The sequence below is a fragment of the Triticum dicoccoides genome, chromosome 6B (genome assembly GCF_002162155.2).
Source record: "Triticum dicoccoides isolate Atlit2015 ecotype Zavitan chromosome 6B, WEW_v2.0, whole genome shotgun sequence".
Lineage (NCBI taxonomy): Eukaryota > Viridiplantae > Streptophyta > Magnoliopsida > Poales > Poaceae > Triticum > Triticum dicoccoides.
The window spans coordinates 712301288-712310481 of NC_041391.1; the positions used below are offsets into that span (position 1 = coordinate 712301288).

Below are 9194 nucleotides of genomic sequence, written 5' to 3' on the forward strand. Positions count from 1 at the left end.
AGAGAGAGAGAGAGAGAGAGAGAGAGAGAGATGGCGCTGCTTTTGGGATAGAAGAAACATGTGGATGAGGTGGGCGGGAAGAGAAAAGGTATGTTATTGGAGAGCCCCAATGTGGATCATGGAGAGCCCGAATGTATGTTATTGGTATGGGAGAGATGGACTCATGGATGGCAGTGAGATTTAAGCGATCGACAGGTTTGTGAATACCGTCTTTACCACGCATGAGCCTGGTGTGTGTTTACAGTTGCGGTGGTGCAGGAAGAAGTGCAAATAATGGCGGCACATGATGCACGCGGCGACGAAGGCCGAGGCAAGGAAGTTATGGACGAGTCAGTAGACTCATGCGTGGAATGCAGCACCACGAGCCAGTGCACCAGCATAGTTGAGTGTAGTGCAGATGAGGAAACGTGGAGGGGAGAGTTGGGTACGTACAGCCGGGGATGTGGTTGCACTCGTGGCTACCGGAGAGCATGCGACATGGGTTGGGCCGGAGGAGACACATGCATGATGGGCTGAGATAGAGCAGGGTCTAGGAGAAACTCAAGGGAAGAAGCATCTGAAGTAGTAGGATTAGTGCTAGCCAAGAGTAATTTTGTTTTATCAAATACAACGCGTTGGGATGTCAGGACGCAACACGAGTTGGGGTCAAGACAACTGTAGCCATGATGAGAGGAAGGGTACCTGAAAAAGATCGTGTCACGCAAGCCGGAGGTGACCGCACCATGGTCCATGTTGCAATGGATGACTGCAACATGGCTCTTGTTGCGATGATCCGACGGTCGACGCCTAGGGCCAAAGGAAAAAAATGGTTCGGCGGGGAGTGCAATGGTACTTGTGTTGCAAAGTGCCAAGCACAACCCGAGCCTTGTTGCAAAGGCCGGTGCACAGGCTGCACAACCCGAGCTCAACTGTCCCGCAATCCATCTAACAGCTGCCTAGACAATCAATATTCTCAGATTATCACCCGATCGACACATAGCGTTCTGCATTAAATAATCTGTTATTCAATTAACAAAGATAATGCAATAGTGCGATCAAATTCAGTGCTTTGTGATACTACAACCCATCTTCGAAATGCAAGGCAACATTATCATCTAGTTTTTGAAAAAAGTGAGAAATGACACAAATAAATAAATAAAATTCAGAAGTATCCAAATTCATGAAATATCTTGAAATGGATTACGTGATTGTGCCTCAATATACCATGCTAAACGATTGTATTACATGTGACAGAGCCCCGCCAAAAAAATACATGTGATAGAAACAAATAATTAAACCTTTGCAAATATAAACGCAAGACAACCTCGACCGAGTTCTTTGAACTAGACAGCAAGAATGATATGATAATGACCTTTGCGTGGTAGCCAAGAGGCCGACGAGGGTGTAGTGTCCGGTGAGCGTCGACAAATCGGGAAGGGATTGTGGCCACGTGCGGAGGGCTGATGAAGATGTTGTTAGGTTCTTGAGGCAATTTTTTTGAGCCAGTTGCATTCACTAATAAATGACATGAGAAATTCCCTCGGAGTTGTTGGTCTAGCATCGCCGAACAACGACTGCCTGAACTCGTGGTAGTCGGAAGAGGATAAGTCCGATCGTCCCCCAAGAAAAAAAAGGTTTTGGGAGTCCAATCCTAAAAAAAGATTTGGCAAGAATTGCCACCTTGCCTATTCATCACTAGTTGAGCAAGAAATTTAGCTAGAGATGCTTAATTACTAGAGTATCGTACACAACTAGATCGATTATTAGTACTCCCTCCGTTCCTAAATATTTGTCTTTCTAAAGATTTCATCAAGTGACTACATACAAAGTAAAATGAGTGAATCTATATTCTAAAATATGTCTACGTACATCCGTATGTTGTAGTCCATTTGAATGTCTAGAAAGACAAATATTTAGAAACGGAGGGAGTAGTTAGTTTGAGAAGCATGTAGCAAGCATCGAGGTCGGTTATGCACGTATTACATGTCTAGCTAGTGGCAACGGTCATACCTGTCTAGCTAGGAGGCCGAAAATGCACGTACATATAGAACCAAGCAAGTGGTGCCTTAATTGGGAAAAGCGATGAAATATAGACACGATAGGCAAGCAAATAAATGTATTCACAGGGGCTACAGATGATATTTTTACTTTGTCTCAAAGAAGTGCACTATCGGTCAAGTTTGAAATATATCGTCACACGAAGCAAACATTCAAATGGTTCATTGGGTAGTTTTTTTTCTTTTTTTGCGGGTGGTTCATTGGGTAGTTAATACATCGTCATTTATGGAGACGAGAACCGGTGTGATAGAGGATGCGAGCGATGTCGAACATTGCATGAGAGCAAATAATCATATTTATTTATAAGGGTTAGCGACTATATTTTCTGCGTTCAAAGATGTAAAAAATTGGATGATGTAAAAGAGAGAATGATGCAGGTTATTAATGTGCACGTGAGTAAGTGGCGGGCTAGGGTTTGGGCGGCGAAGGGATGACGCAGAGCCAACAAAGCGATCATTAGGGGAAGAGAAACAAAGGCGTTTGACATCAAGCAAGCTGTTGCGATGGTAGCTACGTAGCTACGTGGCTTCATCGCAGCGTGAGTGCATGCATGTCCAGGCAGCTCTAGCTAGCTTGGTGTGCACGTCCAAGTGTCCGAAGCGGAAAGAGAAGGAATCCGCAAGCAAGCAATTTTTTTATCTATTAGCTACCCGCCCTACACGTACGTAGGCATGGTAAATTAAATTGATTACTAGTACTTTATTGAAAAACTGGATCAATCCAGGTTAATTCATTCATACATAAATTAAGGTTGGCCCCGGTCCAAGCAGACGGTGGCAACATCCTTCATCTTCATGGAAACCGATACTGTACCGCACACATGTCTGGCGACCACACCCTTGATTTTGCACATCACAATCACTCCAAAATTCAAATATGTAAATCTACCGGTTCCGGTGGGTATCGGTGAACTACTAGCCAATAGCAGTGCGCCATCTCTGAAGTATCTGAATCCTTCTCTTCTATAATTAATTCCTTCTCTGAATTTGCGTGTCCATATTTTTTTACCCTGGGCATGATTGAGGTTTGTTTGTCCGACCAGCCTAGCTAGCTAGCTAGCGTTATGTATCGATTGGAAGAAGAAAAATGCTACACGACGCACGAGCACATACTTTGGCGCCTGAGGACTGATTCATATGGGATTCCTCTGTTTGTAGTTTCTCGTCAATGTCTATGTGTTCATGAGGTTGAAGAAATTGCTGATATCTATGTGTTGATGAGAGAGAAGAAAAAGATCGGAGTGATTTACCCTTTTGATCTGCCGTGTCTATATCAATTCATGTGGGATGCGTCCGGCGTTCCGGCCACCACCCACACCTCGGTGCCTGATCTGCTCCTCGAAGCACTCACGTTGGTGCCGCGGCCCTGGTAGTTGCTAGGATTTTTTGGGGCTTTTTCGTTGATTTTGGGCGGAAAACTTATGCCTACACGATGCCCGGCCACCGTGCTTTCTAGCCGGGGCTTCTCATGCCCCAGAGAACTTCTTCACAAAGAATCGATCATAGGCCTTGCAAAAAGATGCCCACCCCTGTACGTGATTGAGGTAGCGTTATGTATCGATTGGAAGAAGAAAAATACTACACGATGCACCAACACATACTTGTGTGTAGCTTGCATGTATCTAAAACAACCAAGTGAACCACGTGATCATGCACACATGCAGGTCGAGGACACCGAGCACAGGGAAAGTTTTGGTTTGGCGAGAAGAAAATGTCCCACCGACAACACACGAGATCCGGCTCACGCATGGGTTCCTCTTAAAAAAGAAGAATAAAAAAACTGGTCGCTCCTCATCTGATGCACACAAGCTAGCCTCCTCGGTAACATGGCTAGCTAGCTGCTCAAGTCAAACACAAACCCATTGTAGCGTGGGCATCGGCGAGGAGGTATGGCTTATGCTCTTCCAAGTTCGAGGCTTGACGTCCGAGGTATCCCGACTTCGGCTTGGAATACGAGGAATCCCGGCCAAGGGGCCCGAAGACCGTGGACATGCCCATCGTGGCGGCCGGTGGTGGAGGTGTGCGAATTGGGTAGAGGATAGGAGAGACGGCGGCGTGGGGCATACGTACGCGGCCAGGTGACTAAAGTAGCCGAGGTAGGCGGACAAGCACTACTTCTATGCGGGTAGCGGCAGAGGCTTCTAGGTCACTGCGCCCTCAGCCGACATGAATGCAAATATGCGGCCGTCCATCCGGACACATCTGCTCTGATCGGCGTGAATGCGGGGAGAAGGGAGAGATGCAAGAAGGCGGGGAAACACAACTCAAGATATTATCTTTACCTAATAAAAAAGCACCGATCACTTCTGCCCACTCACCGTCGTGGCATCTTTGCAAAAAAGTCCATGTACCTCGGCTGGGTGAGTCGGTTTTGACCAGCATAAAAGAGATTGCGGCCAATGTTTTCTAGATGGTAGTGGCACATGGAGGAGGGATAGCACACATGCACGTGTAGCGCCTGCGACCACATCATTATTCGCGACATAGACTTAGGACTTTGGACGCTTGGTGCGGCGATGGCCGAAGGCCGAGCCAAGCCGGTGTAAACCATACATGAATTCCTTTTTTGTTTTTGCCTTTTTGTATTTAAGCCCCAACCTTAGGTCTCGAATAGAGGTCTTATACAAAAACTTACTTAACTCATATTTGTGATGTTGTTCCTTCTGGCGGTGTGGATCTGTTATGGCAAGTGTTACTTGTCTTGGGTTCTTGTTACGAAATATCTTGAAATGGATTACGTGCTTGCACCTCAATGTACCATGCTAAACGATTGTATTACATGTGACAGAGCCCCGTCAAAGAAATACATGTGATGGAACCAAATAATTAAACCTTTGCAAATATAAACGCAAGATAACTTCAATCAAGATCTTTGAACTGGACAACAAGATATGATAATCACCTTTGCGTGGTAGTCGAGAGGCCGGCGAGTGTACCGAAGCTTTATGGTAATAACCTTTTTAAGAAACTTTATGATTCGTACAAACTTTCAAGGGGAGTGTACCGAAGCAAAACTCTTGATAAATGTGTGTGAATTTAGAAAAAAATTCATAGATATATAAACGCGTTCAAGAAATTGTAAAATGATCTTGAATTTTAAAAAACTTCATGATTTACAAAAAAGGTTTGGAAATTCCAAATCCTCCCTGATTTGAAAAAATATTTATGAACTTGGATGCAACAGAGCCAACCAAGCGAATCGTTAGGGGAAGAGAAACCGCGGCTTGGATGCAACAGAGCCAACCAAGCGAATCGTTAGGGGAAGAGAAACCACGGGTTTTGACATCAAGCAAGTTGTTGCCATGATAGCTATGTAGCTAGCTAGTTTCATCGCAGCGCGAGTGCGTGCATGCCGAGGCAGCTCTAGCTAGCTTGATGTGCACGTCCAAGTGTCGGAAGCGGAAAGTGAAGAAATCGACGAGCAAGCATTTTTTTTGATCTAGTAGCTACTCGTCCTACACGTACGTAGGCATGGTAAACTAAATTGAGTACTCTATGGAAAAACTCGATCGATTCGGGTTTCATACATAAATTGAGGCTGGCCCCGATCCAGGTGTGTAGCTTGCATGTATCTAAAACAACTTGTGTGTAGCTTGCATGTATCTAAAACAACCAAGCGAACCACGTGATCATGCACACATGCATGTCGAAGACGCCAAGCACAGGGAACATTTTGGTTTGGCGAGAAGAAAATGCCCCACCGACAAGACACCAGATCCGGCTCACTCATGGGTTCCGCCGAGAAAAACAAGAATAAAAAAGCTGGTAACGTGGCTAGCTAGCTAGCTGTCCACTCAAGTCAAACACAAACCTATTGTAGCCTGGGCCTCGGCGAGGAGGTACGGCTTATGCTCTTCGTCGTTAGAGGAGGTAGGCTTCGGCTTGACGTATGAGGAATTCCGTCCAAGGGGCCCGGAGACCGTGGGCATGCCCATCGCGGCGGCCGGTGGTGGAGGCATGCGAATTGGGTATAGGAGAGGTGAGATGGCGGAGTGGGGCATGCGTACGCGGCCAGGTGACTAAAGTAGCTGGGGAAGACGGACCGACACTGCTTCAATGCGGGCAGCGGGCGGACGCTTCTAGGTCACTGCGCCCTCAGCCGACATGAATGCAAGTATGCGGCCGTCCATCCGGACACGTCTGGTTTGAGGCTGGTCACAGTGGGGAGGAACTTAGGAGTAACATCACACACTTCAATACAACTTTGCTTATGTGGCACGTATTTAATGAAGAGAGAGGTGCTTGTGGTAACTAACTAAGTTACCGGAACATCACACACTCCAAAAAACAATGAGTCTATAACCTAATAAATACATCGTTGCATGACACTACATAGATGTTCCTACCCACTATGGAGGTAGTAACATAGTCTAGGGAAGTGTGAAGTTACTAGCTTATGTTCTTGCCCATTGTGACCAGCCTGATCGACATGAATGTGGAGATAGCGGGGCGGGGGTTTGGATGGGTCCGTGTTGTCAAAGTCCGACGTAGTAGACGTTCAGATTCCTGAAAACTGCCCCGGTTTAGTGCCTTTCTCCTCTTCTTTGGTCTATGTAATGTAATGGCGTGTCATACTCTATATAGAAATAATTCTTTACCAAATGCAAATGTTATAGATGATACCAAATGACTAGTCTCATCATCCTGGGTCCAATTATGAAACACAACTACCTGCTATTTCATTTTCTTGGAGATGCTCTGAGCTCACCATCTGCATGGCAGAAGTACATTATTAACAATCAAACCAATATATGTATAGAAAAGGAAAGAAAAGACATGATGATGTTGATTACTATGGGATTCTCAGAATATTTTTGAGAATATATGTGTGCCCAAACAAAAGATGGTTCCAATGAGAAAAGAAGGAACAAAACTCTAGAAAAGAAAAAGGGAATGCCCTACTAAAAAACACTTCCTTGGGAAAATACTGAAAATTGTGAAAGTGGCACCATTGTATGGAGCTCTAATTTTTTTTGATTTAGAGAACAAATATTCGGTTTCAATTAAAATCAAGTGAGATTGTCTCTGGACCGTGGTTGGAAATTCATTCCATCCGAAGCAGCTAATTTCCAAATTTTTTGTTTCTCGATAAGAAAGGACCTTCATTTTTGCTCTACTACAACATGACTAATCAATCAATCAGTGAAGAGCACCAAGAAAAGACCGGTTGGTTATGGGCGTGTTTGGTTGCCTGGGTGCATCTAGCATGCATTGCATGAAGGAGCTTGGTTGGGGCTGGCCTGCTTGAGCTGATGCAAACATGAGGTGAAATGTGTGTTTGGTGTGCTGCATGGTATAGGGCAGGCTCAGCTCAGATATTGTTTGGTTTGTTGCATCTGGGTTGTATGAGAGATGCAGCATACACCAATATGTTGTTTGGTAGGCTGTATGATGTGGAATCTGATCTGAGTGTGTTTGTACTTGTATGTAAAATAAATAGAAGATCATTTCAAATATATTTGTTGATTCAAGTAATAAAACAATATGTTCGCATGTCTACAAGATTTAGTCAAAATATAATCACATGTCTTGAAAATGACAGAGATGATTTAAGTAAGAGAAACAAAATTTCAGCAACATATTGGTTGTTTGTATAAATAGTTAATACACAAATAAACAGTTTATGGTACAAAATAGCTTAAAAATGCACCAAGATCATAGAGAGTGCACAAATCCATATAGAGCCACATATATTAAAGCAAGTATCCAGTGCAAGTATATCTTAAAAGTTCACATACATAGAGCCACAAATCCATATGATCATATTACAATTCAGTACATCCTAGAGTTCACATATATTAGATAGCCAAAAATCCGTATTGTCCATATTACAGTCCAACAAAGAAACATAACATAAGGTCCATGTTACATTTCATACATCACATACATAGGGGCATGGTTTTTCTGACCAAATACAATAATATATGGTCAGCTTGGTGTGAATCAGCACATATTTGCTCACACTCCATCCTTGGGCGCTCCATCCTGGGGCACTCCATCCTTGGGCACGAACACTCCACCGTTGAGCTTGGAGAGGTGGTGAATGACCTAACGAGTGCGACGAGTCTCCGACATCTGCACAAATGAGTGGCTCCTAGCCCTGTTGGCGTTCTCATTGAGATAATCCAAGACAATTAATAGATCATCCTCAGTAAAACCAGGGAGCTCCATGACAGAATTGTAAAGTTCAGGATGTGCTCATCCTTAATGGGGCCCTGCTCATCCTTAATAGGTCGTCGCAATTTATATCATTGGTTTCATAGATATAACGTAGATTGGACAACCTAGCTACATCTCTCTCAAGCATAACATAACGGATTGGAGCATGATAATTTCTAATTCTAGCCCTTGTAGTTATCGTGGCCATATAGGCACACACAATAGCAACCAAACCAGCAGCTTGCACTATCAGTGTATCTCAGGTTATGCGATTGTCATCCATCTATATAAATTCAGCACAAATTTATAAATTAATACAGGTATGTGCACTGATAATAATTACATCATTTGCATCATCAAAACAAAAAAAAAATATGCACAAATTATTCATACTATCTGCACCATTTGCATAACTATTTTGTCTACCTACTAATTCCTTCATCCATAAGCTAGCAAAGTGTTCTAGACATATCACACATTCATGCTAATGACAGATCTGAACCTACATAAAAACTACCCAGCCATCTCAAATCCATAGGGGAAGAGGAGGTTCTGGTGACAGATCTGAACCTAAAAAGGAGAGGGGAGGCGATGGGAAAAGAATCCATTGGTGCTAGCCACGGAGAAGGCCTCTTTCCCGTCCATGACTAGAGGAGGCCGCCCCTTCATCCATCCGCATCAGAGAAGAAGTGCAGCGCGAGCGGCAGAGAGATGGGGACGGGAGGGAGAAGAGATGGATGGGGACAGATGGGAGACAGGGAGAGGGAGGGGAGGAGGAGGGTTCTACCTCCGCAGCGGCGAGGATGCCCGCCGGCGATGTCGACGGAGGCGGCGGGGCTGCGAGATCCACCATTGTCGCAGGAGAGGGAGGGGAGCGAGGAAAGCGGCGTGAACGAGTCGGGTGAGAGCGACGGCAGCAGAAACCTATCCCTTTCTCGCGTGGGTGCAGGCGCGCGTGCAGCGGCGGGTGCAGGCTCGCGGAAACGCCCGAAACCTGCG

General features: G+C 44.9%; 1 long non-coding RNA gene across 1 annotated transcript; it reads right to left on the bottom strand.

Annotated features, from left to right (window-relative positions):
• Positions 1-7754: 7754 nt before the first annotated feature.
• LOC119320318 lies at positions 7755-9194 on the bottom strand. The gene is made up of 2 exons (XR_005154911.1): positions 8983-9194; positions 7755-8111 (listed from the first exon to the last, which is right to left on the bottom strand). It is a non-coding gene; the product is annotated as an uncharacterized LOC119320318 (long non-coding RNA).